Raw genomic sequence first — 15,550 nt, forward strand, 5'->3', positions numbered from 1 at the left:
TAATTTCCTTATTTTACCCTCAAGGCCTGGGGCATTACAGAGGGGAGTGGTTGAATCAAATACAATAGAGAAAAGATAACACGAAGCAGACAAATTAATGATCGACATAAATAATGGTGGCTAATGCAGTTCTAAAATGAGTAATGTCTACAATGCTGGCATTCGGTCCGCGAAGGTGGTTCCAGTCCGTGGATGTTCGAGGAATGAAGGAGTTGCTGCATGTTTTGGTCCTGAGTGGAGCAATTCCAACCTTGTGTGCGTGGTCCAGACGAGATGAGATGTACGAAGGCGAAGGGATGAGTGCGCTACGAATCATGGCACAAATAAGAAAAAAAAATTATGGAATAAGCAAATTCCAGAAAATTTTCGACGAGACGCTAATGAAGGAAGGTTTAACATGCGTTTCATTGATGATATGCTAGCAGTACGATGGTAGTTATGCGGAATGAAACGAACGCAGTTATTCCGGACAAGCTCCAGGGCATAGGTTTGGTTAGCACAGCTAGGGTCCCAAATGGATGCAGGGTATTCTAGTTTGCTACGGATTAGTTTCTTGTACAGGAGAACTTTAAGTCAGCTGAGCGCAGAAGAAAACTTACGGCGAAGATAAGCAAGCATGCGATTAGCATTGTTAATTATAGTGTTTATGTGACGGGACCAAGCAAGATCAGAACTGATTTCGATGCCGAGATAACGATAGGAAGTGACGGATTCGAGCGCACTGTTAAGGTAATCGACACTAGGAGTGCAGGAATTTCTAGAGACACGTAATGCTTTACATTTAGATGTATTAAGGTCCATTTTCCACAAGTCACTCCAATTAGTAATAGCATCAATATCATGTTGCAAGGCATTAGTATCGTCCCAACTGCTAATTTCCCGAAAGACAACGCAATCATGAGCAAATAAATGAACGTTAGAGGATACACAGTCAGGTAGGTCATTAATGTATATTATGAAGAACAGAGGACCTAACACAGAGCCCTGAGGCACGCGAGAACCAACGGAACATAATGAGGAGTTGCGATTGTTGACGTAACTTCCCTCGACCAATCAGAGAATTTCGTGGCATAGAAGGCAGAATTTTTTGTTGTGAGAAGAAAATGTGGATGTTATCGCATTAAAAGAAATCAGTGCATTACAAAATTCGATGAAAATGAAATTTATTACAAGTAATCAATTACCTGTAACACGTTATGTACAAGACTGCCCCCTGTGCTTTAAACTTCTGACAAAGGCTGTACACTGTGCTCCACTTTACAACCTCGCAATAATCTATTGATCTTTCACGTAGATGACATTCCTGGTGTTGTTCTGAAGCGCTGTACTTTTTCTCGTCGTTTGAGCTCGAACCTGCCACGGTTCTTCAGTGCTTAGGGCATTCATCTGCTGAACACGGTGACGCTGCAACAAACCATGGCCGCGCTGGTAGCCCTTTGATAGAAGCGAAATGCAAACCACGTCCGTTTGGGGTACGAAGTCAGCGCACGTTGAAGAACCACAGGTGTCCGAAACCAATACGGAGCCCTCCACTACAGCTCCCTGTTTGATCCTACCTTCACTCCGTTATTCATCCCCTCCATAAAGGCACGATTGAGGTGTCGACCATGAGACTGACAATACTGCACGTTTTATTTTTGCATAACGAATTTACTAAGGCAGCTATATTTTTCCAGTTTTTTGCTGAACTTCAGACGACATTATTTAACTACTAAATTCGCATCACTGACCCCAGCGGCAGCCGCAGCGGAGGCCAGAGTCATCAACTGAAACCTCGTTGACGTCGAGGAAGCGTTGAACTTCGGCCCCAAGTCCTCGGCCGATGCTGCTGACCTCAGCCGCACAGGTACCCCTATGCCTGCCCGCAAGCGTCTTCCGTCGTCCACGAGGAAAGATGACTTCGACGTCTGCCGCACCGTGGGGTCCTGGACGAGCGAGCAGCTGAGCCAGGTGCAGGCGTCCAAGCTCCTTCTAGACAAAGCCAAAATTTCGCTTCCACGCCACCACCACTGGGAAGGGGGCGGGGGTTTATGCGCGAGGAAGCATCTCTGTTTTGTATGTGGCGCCGCGACGCTGGAGAAGCAGTGCTCACCGGCTGCGGCTGGCGAAAAACTGCGTCGCTTCTGGTGGCGGCGGTGCCGGCGGAGTAGAGGGTCAAGCAGAAGGCGTCTCTTCCTCGACCATCCACGTGGCCGTCCGCACCTGAGGTCTGGAGTCGTCGTCTTTTACGGCCCGCAGCAAATATTTGTTCACTGTAGTTTTAAATGAAGCTTCACTGCGATGGTATCTAATGACATTTGCTCATTACAAAGCGTACTATTCTACCTGTCAATATTAAGCAAATTACGCACACTTCGCCTTTCCGTTTTCCTCTTCGCCACTAGGGAACGCGTCGATCGCTGTGGTGTCATTACCGCCGAAAGGAGGAGGAATGCGCCATAGAGAGCGAGCGGGGCGGGGGAGGGGAGGGGATAAAAGGCAACTTGAGAACCACTGCAGTTACTCCTTGAGACGCTTCATGCAGCCATGGCCGGAAAGAAGAGAGGGCAAATGTCAGCGCTGAGCTGCATCCATGGTCCCCGAGCTGGGCGGCGATGTTCAAGAATGCACTCAGATGTGTCGCTAGAGGCTATTACCTCTCCGCAACTAGGGGCATGTCTTGTAGCATCAATACAGTCCGTATTCAAACACGCTTCCTCGGTTCTTGCTAAAAAATAATTTGTTCTGTAATGCACGACTTATGTGTGTTGTACAGTATGTGTCATACTTAGAATATACTTAGAAGTAAGATGGCAAAACGTGGCCGCCGCACTTCGCGAAGCGGTGCCGCCGAAAGCCGGCAACAATGTGAGTCACCAGACGTATGCAAGAAGAGAGCGGCCGGCCGTACTGACTGCGCATGCAATTTTGGCTGTGATTCTCGCCGCCTGTCGATGGCAGCGTTTTGCAAATCGGCGGCTTCGGCCTAAGCGTTGTAGCCTTTCTCGGACCCCCTCCCTTCTTCCATACCCATACCCCTCCAGCCGGCTCTGAGCAGTAATCCCCGCAGAGGGAAGGAGCAAATAGAGCCGCCCCCACCTACCTTGATGCTACATTGGAGACTGAGAAGCCTATAGCGTTGGCACTGGAGCTCATGCATTATCTACGCTGACATACTTGCAGGCTTTTCGCGCGATAGGCTTGCTTGAATGCACCGATATAATTTATCTGCACACCCGAATCACGTAAACTTTTCCTGGAAACCTGACGCAGAGATACGAGGCCCGCACCGCAAGACGCGAAGGGTAATACGGGTAAGTTTTGCACGGTCGCCGGTTGTAGCAGCGCGTCGCACGCTGTAGCCAGCAGGGATAGCCCCTTTCTCATACCAGCGTTCATGCGCCACCGATGTCAGCGGGAGGCGCCACAGCATACAAAGAGCAAATCGCTTAACATTAGCAGAATATCGGGGAAAACCGCGCCATTTTACCCCGTCACTCAGCACGGAACAAGTACGCGTCCTTCGCGAAGTTTAGACACTCTCCTCACCTCACTAATGCTCTGCAACCTCAGCTGGCGTGACACAGCTGTGCTGTCTGGAGATTGGGGTAGATTCAAAGCACAGTCTATACTCATGTAACACTGCCATTATCTCTCCTTATTTTCCTTACCCTTCCTCTATTTCCTTGAACATTTGGCTTCGTTCTTTTTAACTGGGCATCAGTGCTGCTGCTGTTGGTCTCTTTTCGTTGTCCTTCTCAATAAGTTATTGGCACGCACCCACTGCGGGGAATTGACCAGGACACAGGCGGTCACTGACAGATACTTAAAAATGTTTTTGAAATAACAAAAAAAAATACTGCAGGTTCGATGATTGAAATTGAGAACAATTCAGAAAGTGTGCGATTGTTGACTGAAACTGGGAACGCAACCTACGAGGTGGTGTGGTCGAAAAGAACCACGGTGCTGTAAATTTCACGAAGCCTGACAACATGCAGGGCGTGTGTTTTCCCGTTAGAACATGCTAATAGCCTCCATGGCCGTCCTCTGTCTACTCTTCTCCTACTGCCTGTATTTTTGCTCTCCTGACTGTCACTCTAGTCACCTTTTATTTTCACCGGCCACAGTTTACGTGATCGATCGAAGGCAGTTTCTAGAATTCCCTTTTCCTCCTCCTTTTATAAGTAAAATCACTGCTACCAGCGCCACATTCCCTACTGCTAAACAATGGGCGAAAGCGAAGCGCGGGGGAGCAGTGAGCTACAGCCCGTCATCAACGCGGAAAGAGTTTCGAAGGCCGCGCAGTGTAGTTAGGAGTTCCAGGATGAAATGGCTTCACATTTACGGCAGTGTTACGCGAAATTGTGCAACAGCTGGCGTTCAACTCGATCGCGAAGTCCATTCTGCTTTCTTATGTTTCGATATGCTACATTTCAATCCCTGTCAATAAAACATGCCTGGCCTAAAGGGTTAAATAAATAAATGAATAAATAAATAAATAAGTAAAGGTATTCACAGGATACAATAAATGACAGCGTCTCTCATAGCTAGACAAAGAGCTATAGATATTACTAGAATTTACAGCGCCCCTGCTCTCATTCTCCTAATCAGAAGCAGTTCCGCGGTCTAGCCGCTGGCAAGCATTAGCCACTTGTGTCGAGACGCCAACTGGGCAGGTTCATTCCAGCCAGGCGAATACCGGCACATGCACGAGACGCGTCCCAGGCGCCGCGAGCCTCACGCGAGCGCGCAGCAGCGCAGCCAATCCAAGCAAGTGCCTCCTAGCTGCCTGCCTGGCTAATGCATGTGGCTATTGCTTACAACATCTCTCCTGAAAGAAAAGCAAACTCTTACGAGGAACGACACAACGTCCACACCTGGTGTGCCGGTGGGGGCGTCAGGGCAGGTGGTTTGTGAATCTTCCGGAGCGACTGAAGTCCCAAGGAGTGTTAGTGCCTTGTCGTCTTCATGTACGTCGCCACACAGATTCCTCGTATACAACGTCTTGGTTGTCTCTCTCTTCCGCAGGATTGAGAAAAGGGATAAGATGGGATCGAGTTCACCATATAGTGCCGTCTCTAGTGTCAACTATGTATGACCAAGGCTCGCTGGCGGGAGCCACGACGTTCCCTTTTCGATTTAAGTCTGTAACCCAGTCTTCATCACTTTCCAGAAGGTTGAGAAGTTGCCGTACGCCATGTCGTCTATCGTAAATTCTTCGCTGCTGTTCGCGGTATTGGGTTTTAAAATTCCGAAGTTTAGTGGCATCTGGCAAACGTGGAACAAGTCTTCAAGGCACCGGCAGCGGCAGCGGCAGCAGAAGCAGCGGCAGCGGCAGCGGCAGCGGCGCCAGCGGCAGCGGCAGCGGCAGCAGCAACAGCGGCAGCAGCAACAGCGGCAGCGGCAGCAGCAGCAGCAGCAGCAGCCGCAGCAGCAGCAGCAGGGCATTCCCAACGGCTTGTCTAAAGGTCAAGATTCAGCGAAGGCCATGACCGTGACCACCATCACCGCCACCGTTACAACAGAAACTGTTATGACAGACATGCCGCGACAAGAGCTGTTCTCGGACACGGAAGATGAAGATGTCGTTCCTGAGCAGCAGATTCGTGGCAGTCAGTGGTGGCGGCAGCGAGCGGTGTACGTGCTCCGCGGCCTCGACAATGGAGCGTCGCCTTCCTTGCGGGGTGCCCCCTTCCACTGGCAGCAGCCCCAGCGGCAGCACCAGCAAGACGAGAGGGAAGACCGGCGGCAGGCATTACTGGCTGCCATGGCCGGAGAAGCGGACGAACGCTATGTGGAAAAGCTCCAGAGGCCACTGCTCATATGTGCTATGTGGGGACTGTTTGTTGGCCTCTGGAAGCTGTGGTACGTTGCAACAGCGATGTACCTCGTTGCCGATGCATGGCTTATCTTGAGGTTGTGGCCACAGGAGGGGAAGCGCCTCGTCGTCGCCCTTTTCTTCCTCAACGTGCCGCCACTGCTCCTGTGGTTTCTGTACTTTGAACAGGGCGTGGCCAACATGACCATACAGTAGGCCGGCGGCCATGCTTATGAGGGGGTCTTTCTGTCACCTGCGAAGCAGCGGCAATCTGTCCGTTTCAGAACAGTCGAGCATCTGAGATACCTTCAGCACTGTGCACACCAAGTCAAGCTCAATTGTCTTTTCGCTGCTTGAGTTCTCGACACCAATCGAGCCTCAAGGGGCGCCCAGGGTGGCAGCCCCTGGGTGGACCACACTGCCCTCAGCCGTTGCGACTGACGTCTCCCTTTTGTCATTGGGAAGCGGCAGGAAGACCAAGACCCAGCAGCAGCGCAGCCAAGCCAAGCCAAGCAAGTGCAGCCAGCCAGCCGGCCTAGCTACTGCATGTGGCTACTGCCTACAACAGCTTGGAGCTAATAAACAGGCTGAAGTTTAAGTTCGGACGCGCAACATATGGGTGAATAAATTTATTATTTAATTATTATTTTTATTACCGAGTTAATGAATCAACCAGACAGTTCAGCCTAAATAAGGGGAAGACGAAGGTTGGGGGTTTCTGCGACTCGTTGTTCGCACGAAATTTAAAAATGCGTTCACGGTTATAACGTCCTCTCTTACAGTATTATTTGGCCATCGACGGACTCTTGGGTGATCGCTCCTATGGAATGCAAGCCATTAACCTTGCGAAGCCGGCAGCAGTCTTCGATGACTGACCATAAATCAGTTCCTGTTTCAGCAGATCCCTCTCAGGATCGGTGTCAAAGAAAACGTTCTTCATTCAACGAGGCCAAAGCAGTGCCTGGCACGGACCACAACAGTGAAAAGCTAGCAGAATAAGAATGGGTTGGTGCGCATTTTGCAGGCACTCTGGGGTCATGAATAGGAGTGTACAACTATACCTCAAGAAGCAAGTGCACATAGCTGCGTCTTGACAGCAGTGTCACCTGTGGAACGGAGTCTTGAAGCTTAACTAAAAGGCTCGAAATTAAGTTGCGGACAGCGTAGCGAGCAATGCAAGATAAAATGAAGAGAACAGATCAGCAAACGATATAGTTGAAATCATGGACAGGACATGTAATGCGAAATCAAGATAGCCGATGGGCCGCCAATATTGGATGGTCTCCGAGAGAAGGCAAGCGCAGTAGGGGGCGGCAGAAAGTCAGGTGGGCAGACTAGTTTAGGAAGTTTGCGGGGCTATGGTGACGGCAGCTGTAACAGGACGGAGTTAATTGGAAGAATATGGAGCGGCCTTTGTCCCTCCGTGCACACAGGCCGATGATGATGATGACAATTGCGCAAATTTCCTCAAAATTTCCATTCTCCGTACGTGACAGGAACACGTGTTGGCAGGATAGCAACCAGCCTTCCTATTCTATTAGTTTAAACGTAGCTGATGAGTCGCGAAAGTGATTGCGGCTGCTGGTTGTCGTCACACAAGCCCACTTACGGTTTCAACGCTCCAGTTCTTGTATTCTGGGCTTGTATAAAGGTGTTCAGTAAAGGATAGTCAGTAGCATAGTATCTTTTTTTGATTTTTAATTTCAAAATTATCAAGAAATGATCGAAACAAATCGTCGCCTTCATTTTGTAGTTACCTTACACAATATTATCTAGAGGGAGGAGTGGCGCCATCGTCTATGCGAGTCTTTTAGAGAGCGCTTCTTCCACCACGGGAATGCCAGGAAGATGGGGTTTCATTTTTAGTTTGGCATAGTTGGTCCTTAAACTTGGATTTCACCTCTGAATCAGTAGCCGCGTCGCCATGCTCCCCTCTGCGCACACGTTGAGCTTATTTGATAATGTATTTATTTATCTACTTAGTTATTTATATACTCTAAGGGCATTTTCGGGTGTTACATAGGGAGGAGTCAGTAAAGCAAAAATGATGACAACAAGCACGTGAGTAAACATTGCACTTCCCTGAATTTAACTATTCAATTTTTAATGAATATAACGCAAGTGTGCGGCTGCTTTGCTAACTTTAAGAGCATTTCTTCGTGGTTTATGTCGAGAAGTGTCATTCCTACGGCTGAATTCACATTTCATGCCGAACAAAAACCAAGCAAAATACCAAACCTCATCTACCATGTATTAGTACTCCTGTTCATCGCGGGATAGTTACCACAGCTCCATCTTTCCCTCTAGGAAATATTAAGAAACTCTGATACTCACACCTTTGCTATCGCCGTTAAATTAAGAAATCAGTTAACATTCTATCCTGACTCGTTTTCTCTTGCAATCCATAGGAGGCAATTCACTGACGTAGGAATCGCAACGACTGCACAGAAAAACTTCGTTACTGTTCTCGAGGAATAATCTATTCGTCTTGCTTTGTTTGACATTTACGTTCAGTGGTCCTTAAAGCGAGTTAGGAACCTGACAGGCTGGTTAGCAGCCTTGCGATCTTCGCACCTCTTGCACAATCACATGGGCTCACGCTACTACACATGTTGCTGCAGTGTGGGTAACGTCTTTTGCTTCCTATGGGTGCGCGAATAGTACTTTCTGAGAACCGAGACATGTACGAATAGCGCAGGTTCGCTGTGAAATCGAATTAGAATAGTACCACTAAAATCCAAATAAATACGCATCGAGCAGTGATTAAAACCAACTCGATTGTGAATCAAATATTTTTACGATTATTCGCTGCCTGTGCGAGTATTCTCACAAAATAAATGATAGTGAGACACAGAGAAGCGCTAACGGCGGCACTGCGGTACGGAGGTAGGCCTTATAGAGCTATGGAGTGAGCTGGCAAATGAGGCAACACTTATCTCGGCATGGGGTACGTGAAGTCAGAATATTAGCTGTACGACCATCATGTCAAAATGACGGGGCAATTATCTTTTGATACTTATGCCGACACTGCAAATCTAGCGGCATATTTCAGTATCTGAGGAGCGAGAGCTGTGTAGGAATCATGGTTTTTGTGAGGGCACATAACGGCAGGGTCTGCTAAACCTACCCCAGCCCTTCTCGTGTAGCCCAGTCTTAGAGCTCATATTCGATCATTATGAACGCTGCCACAAGAATGGAAGTGAATAGTGGCAGCGTGGAACCTTACAAACCTCGCAGATCGATAGCATCAGTGTGCTGTGCGCCGTCTGAAGGGACCGTTTTCTTTAATCGCCATGGAAGAAAACTACGGCATGCCTTAGTCGACGTTCTTATTCGAAAAAAATTCGGTTAATTTCGATTCGTTTGGAATAATTTTGAACGAATGCAATTTGATTCGCTCAGCCAATCAATCGAATAGAAAGATATTTGATACACTGCTCAAAAATTTCTAATAATCGCACGCCCGTATACTGCTGCCGAAGCGTTTAACATGAAATTTCGTATGAGGCGCTTTCTTGAATGTAAATGCGTTGGCAACACAGCATGTCATACCTGGGAACTTCATCTGTTCCCTGCTGTAAATCGCTGTAGTCGCTGCTCCATTCGTACAGAATGACCTCCCCTCGGGCATTGTTGGAGCAATGTGTTCAATACGTGACATTTCCTTTGTGCGATTTCTGGTAACAATTTTTTCTATGTTTCTTTTTGTTAAAAACATACGCCTTTAACTGTCTGCCTATTCAGGACAGTGTGGAGCGGGCAATAACTGGGCCAAGGGGCATTACACTGAAGGAAGCGAACTGGTTGACTCCGTGCCGGACGTGCACCGCAAAGAAGCGGAGGCATGCGACTGCCTCCAGGGATTCCAGATGACGCACTCCCTCGGCGGGGGCACCGTATCCGGCATGGGGACACTGCTCCTGGTCAAGATCCTGGAAGAGTACCCCGATCGCCTCATGAACACGTTCAGCGTGGTCCCCAGTGCTATGGTTAGTGACAACACCCTTTGGGTGCGAATTCGTTGTACCCGTGGTGCATCAGACATGCCACATTTATAAGGGGCTGCGTTCCACCTCCAGGTGTCGGACACCGTCGTGGAGCCATACAATGCCACCCTCGCTGTGCACAAGTTGCTGTAGTACTCCGACGGTACATTTTGTATTGAAAACGAGGCTCCCTACGACATCTGATTCTGGGCCCTCAATATCACGACTCCCACCTGCTGAGATCTCAACCACTTGGTTTCTGCAACAATGTCGGGTGTAACCACATGTCTAGGGTGGGTGCTTAACTTTATCTATATATGTACACTAAATCATCACGCCTCGGAACCCCAAAATGCTATAGCAACGTGAGAACGCTGTCAGGTTGGTTGCTTACTGTGCATGGAGCCGCGGTAGTCTCGTTACTAAAGGATGAAAACATGCGCGAAAGAACGCCCTTCTCCTGTCTGAGCTCTTATTCGCGAGTGTTTCCGTCTTGTTGGATTCAGTATCTCGCGGGTCCTCGCACAAAACTCCGGTTGCAGCATGCGTAGTAACGCAAACCGTTGCGGTCCTGTGACGGGAACAATCAAGCATCCTGTGCGCGCTTACTGAGCGTATGGTACCTGAGACATGCTCAGAGTGCTCTACCAGGTTTCTGCTTCAGATATGAGGCAAGCAGACAGTGATCCACTTGTTCCAAGCAGACAGCAAGTGACGCAGACATGCTGAAAAGCCAAAAAATTATTTTAGTACAAGCTTGTTTCTGGAGAGAATAAGATCGGTGGTGTTGACGGTGGCTAGCGCTTGGAAGCTGTCTGGATTGGAATGGCTAATGGCGACTTGAAGTCTGCGATACAGAGCACATCTCCAAATCCGCGAAGGAGCAAGATATCGAGAGAATCTAGGAAACATGCCCTCACTGTCTAATGAGAACTAAGGACCTGAATCCACATCGTCCATTGAAACACGCATTTCGGTTTCGGGGAGCAACACAACGTGCTCTGGATGGCCCATTGAATTACGCCACAAGTATGTCAACCGCGCTCTGTTGACACGTGATTTGAACTTTTCAGAAAAGTCGGCGCACAATTTAGTGAAAGTCAGGAATGACACAGAATCTAGCACAGGTGAATGTGGTGCTTCGGTTACCTGGTAGCGTCAAATACCCTGACGCCAGATGGGTTGTCGTGTGTGGCCAAAAAGGAAAGAATGCAAACGAAGCGTGATATATACAGCATAGTTCAGAGCGGAGTGTTGTCCGACAGCACTTGACACATATAATAGCGATATTCGTACCTTTACATTCGGAACCTTGGGGGATGTGACTAGGCTACCACAGAACGCAGTCTGTAGAAGAAAATAAAACCTTAGATGCGAAGCACATACATTGCCCGTGTCTTCCGCTCGAATTTTTATCAATCGTCGACCTGCCGCCGTAAAAACGCTCCATGAATCCGGGCAGTTACGGCGTTCAGCGTTTGCTATGCCATGCTGTTGAGAGCTGGGTACAATCACTAATACGAGCTCCAGTCTTTAAATTTTTTTTTATTTACACGAAGCAGACCTTTGTCATCCTGTAATGCGAGAGGGCAGCGTGCTACGTATCTCTTCGGATATAATATTCTCCGAACTGAATTTCAGGGGACAGTTACACTTTTCTAATACAATCATTTGTGGAGTTGAAAAGAAACTCTGATTAAAGTTTCTGTGCTCAGGAATGACCAGCGCGAGTTCTGAAAAGGATTTAAGACTGTATCTCGGTGTATACGGCACTTGTCTAATTATCGAGCTGGGGAGCAGTTTTGCGTTGTAAAGTGCACTTGTAAAGTGCGCAGAGCCTTTCATCCCGTTGTCCTTAATGATTTCGAGCCGCTATGTCCATGAAAAGTCCCCTTGTTGCGGCTTGTTTTTGTGATTAGTTCTTGGGTTCCTAGTATTCTGCCTGAAGGAAGCGCCGATGACAACAGCGCTATATATTCCTCTCGCACTTGTGTGCCATCAAAAGGAGACTTATTTCCATAGCAGAGACAAGAAAGCCTGCATGCTGGCCAGCATTCAGGTTTTGCAATGACACTAACTGCTTCGTATGTGGAGTCCCACGTGAGCTCGTTTTAAGACGCGTCTGAACCAAGTTATATGTTCGCAATCGCCGCTACTTTTTGTGGGATGGCTTTTATTAAAGGATACAAGCTTGGAATGATCAACTTCTCCAGAATAGAGCACTTAGAACCTGAGTTCAATGTCCCAAATAAGCAGGAAGTATTAGAACAACAATAACTCTGATGTTAAAGGTGCTGGAATGGGTGAGGACGTGGCAGGAAGGGTTGGCGCGTTTTTAAGAGGAGATAATGGAATGTCAAAGGAAGCAATGAAGTGAGGTTGAGGGCCAAGGAGGGTCAGAAAATGGGGATGAGTTCGACAATCGGGCAGAGTTTTGAAGGTTAAGGTGAGTGTGCAAAAATCAAGACTGAGATGATCTGCCAATACCTTGTTCCAACCATCCTAACCAAAGCGACATCGTTGGAAAGTCTGAGTCGACGCTTTTCAAGCCTATTCGCTTTCCTCTCAGGTTTCCTGGGCAGTTGAACGCTGACCTTCGCCACTTGGCTGTAAACATGGTACCATTCCCACGCCTGCACTTTTTCATGCCTGGCTTTGCTCCACTCACGTCCCGACAAAGCGAACAGTACCGGGCACTGACTTTGCAGGAGTTGACAGAGCAGATGTTCGATGCCAAAACATGATGGTTGCTTGCAACCTCCGCCATGGTCGTTACATGACAGTGGCGGCGATCTTCAGAGGACGAATGAGCATGAAAGAAGTCGAAGAACAAATGCTGGAAATCCAGAACAAGAACTCTTCCTTCTTCGTCGAGTGGCTCGCGAACAACGTTAAGACCGCAGTCTATGACATCCCACCTCGTGGACTCAAGCTGTCTGATACTTTCATTGGCAACAGCACGGCCATCCAGGAGCTCTTCAAGCGAATCTCCGAGCAGTTGACGTGTAAGCGGCGCTCGTTCTTGAACTTCTCTTTTTGGCCACATGCCTGCATTATACCGCTTACTCATACCTATTGTAACAGCGTACAAGTTGTAGTACCTGTGAACCACGTCTGGTGACCAAGCGTACTTATGTTTTTCGCAGCCATGTTGCTCCGCAAGACCTTCTTGCATTGGTACACCGGGGAGGGCATGGAGAAAGCGGAGTTCACCGAGGCAGAGTACTACATGAATGATCTGATTTCAGACTACCAGCAGTACCAGGAAGCTACAGTCGAGGAGGAAGAGGGAGAGTTCCAAGGCGAATAGAATGTAGAGGCTTAACTATTTTTTTTTTAATTTTTACCGGTGGAGACAGCAGGAAGAGCCTTTCTTGCAAGTTGGCTTTTCAGTAAATTGTATTCTTCGTGACATTTTGCCCTTCCAGCAATATGCCCTTTTCGCCTCATACCTTCACTCAATGTGCCAGAGGAACATTCCCTCGGGACTCGGTACCTCCTGACAAGCATTTTATTAACCTGACAATGCGCTCCGGAATACGTCACCTAACCAGGTAGCAGCTGAACTCCTTAAGGGGTCATTACAAAAAGGTACCAAAATGGCTTATTTTATATGAATTGAGACTCCTTAATAACATGTTTAAAATATAAAAGTACCATCAGTGAAAACATCTGATAGCAGAAAGAATTGTTATATTGGCGATATCTTTTGTCCGCACTTTGAATCCAGAACAAAGGGGTTGGCTCCGATTAGCAGCACACACAATGCAGTATTCGTTCACTGTTTCCATCCAAACTTCTGAAGACTAAAAGCGGTGTGGTAGTGTTCAGAGCACGGCACTCTGTATAGGGCCTTCTTGCACCACCCACAACGCATTCTTATTTACTTGCGGATGCTTTTCCAGAGCTCCCGTAAGACTCACTTTTGCACAGACTCACTTTTGCGGGAGACTGCCAATCTATCCCTCGTCCAAAGAGCTGACGCTTGGTATCACGGTGGGCAGTTGGCAATTGTACTGAATTTATTATTTAGCCATTGTCGTGTCGATACGTAAGAATAATAAGCTCTTTTCCAACATTTCCTTATACAGGCCTGTCTCCTTGACTTCAGTCGTCTGCAAGGCTATTTAAGCTATTGCCCTCGAGAGACTTACATGTATCTCAAATGCCAGGAACTTTCTTCGTGATGAGCAAATAGGATTGCGACGGCACCGGTGCACCGTCTACTCTATTGTCGACGTTGTGTCTACTTTGCAGGACGCTCGAGCTCAGGTGGATGCCAGTATCCTTGTCCTGCTGGATGTCACTTCAGACCTTGACTCCCTTCCCCGCTGAGCCATCCTGATGGCTCCCGATGCCTTAGAGATTGAGGGACGCCTGCAAAAATTGGATCAACTCTTTCTCAGCCAACGACTTGTCTAAGTTCGTCTACGAAGCACCATGAGCTCCACCCACTCTATCTCTTCTGTTGTTCGTCAAGGGTCCGTAATTAGCCCTTCCTTCTTAATCTAACTCTTGCAGGTCTACCCAGTGTCCGCCACACAGACCCTCCATACTGAATACATGTATCAGTATATGCTGACGACATTACACTTTGGATGCGCTGTTCTAAAAGACATCTCGCAACTGCCCGAAAACACTTTCAGCAGGCTCTGTCTGCTCTTGAGAAGTACATCTCCCGCATCGGCCTTGCTGACTGTCCAGAGAAGTTTGAAGGACCTCTCATCCACCGAAAACTTTTTCTTGCCAGTGTACCGAAGCTCAAAGTCAACGGCCGTTTCCTGGATTGTCGGAATCAAGTCCTCTAAGTGGGCCTCACAATTGGCAAAAAATTCTCCTGGATACCTGCAGAAAGGTCCCTCACACCTTATATCCACAGAGTTGGCAAGGCCATAATGAGATTGCTGGCCGGTGGGCTTGGCTGTAGCACCAAATGGGGAATAACTTTCTTCGAAGCCGCAGCATCTTCCTGTATCTTCTATGCCCTCACATTCGTCGTCCCCCCACGTCTTCGTACACTCGAAGTCCTTCGCCGCAACTACATCAGAAAGTTTTTGGGTGTACCCAACAGCTCCCAAGTTTCCCCCACCATGACTGAGGCTGGAATCCTCCCCTTCTCCCTCCTATTTCTGCAAAAAGGACTGGCCCACATCAATCGCATTTGCAATCTTCCTGATGGATTGAGTCTCTTCTCAAAACTTTTATCACGTTCCTCATCCAGGGCAGGTATCCTCTACGCGAAATTTGAAGATTTTTTCGATGAAGACCGTCGTCAGCCAAGCACAGCCACTCATCCTCCTCCTACCAACCGTCCTCTTGACGTGCGCACCACTTTGGAATTCCTTTATAAACTTCGTACCTCAGCGGACTATCGCTAACAATCCGCAGCCATACTTCTACACGAAGAGCTTCAGAACAGGCTTCTCGTATTCACAGATAGGTCTATCTTAACTCAAAATTGTCAGGCCGCTGCCGCCTGCTTCATTCCCTCTCTCAACATATCCAAAACCTGTAGGCTTGGCTTTCCAGCCTGTTCAACTGCCTCAGAAATAGCAGCTCTCTATCCAGCTGAAGACCTTATTGAACAATTTCACACTAAATACAGCGTCTCCATCCTGACAGACTGTAAGACTGCTCTCTCGAGCCTACAGCACCCATAACATACCTCTTCAGCCGCAGCTTTCCTCAAGACTCGTCTCATGGCTGTAGAGGATAGGGGCATTGACATTTCTCTCCAATGGGTGTCTTCCCACTCCGGAATTCTAGG

At 48.1% G+C, this 15,550-nt stretch overlaps 1 pseudogene; it reads left to right on the forward strand.

The window, feature by feature from the left end:
• Positions 1-6,798: 6,798 nt before the first annotated feature.
• LOC144112896 (tubulin beta-4B chain-like) overlaps positions 6,799-15,550 on the forward strand; it is a 40,171-nt pseudogene continuing 31,419 nt past the window's right edge.

The sequence above is a fragment of the Amblyomma americanum genome, chromosome 1, assembly GCF_052857255.1.
Source record: "Amblyomma americanum isolate KBUSLIRL-KWMA chromosome 1, ASM5285725v1, whole genome shotgun sequence".
Lineage (NCBI taxonomy): Eukaryota > Metazoa > Arthropoda > Arachnida > Ixodida > Ixodidae > Amblyomma > Amblyomma americanum.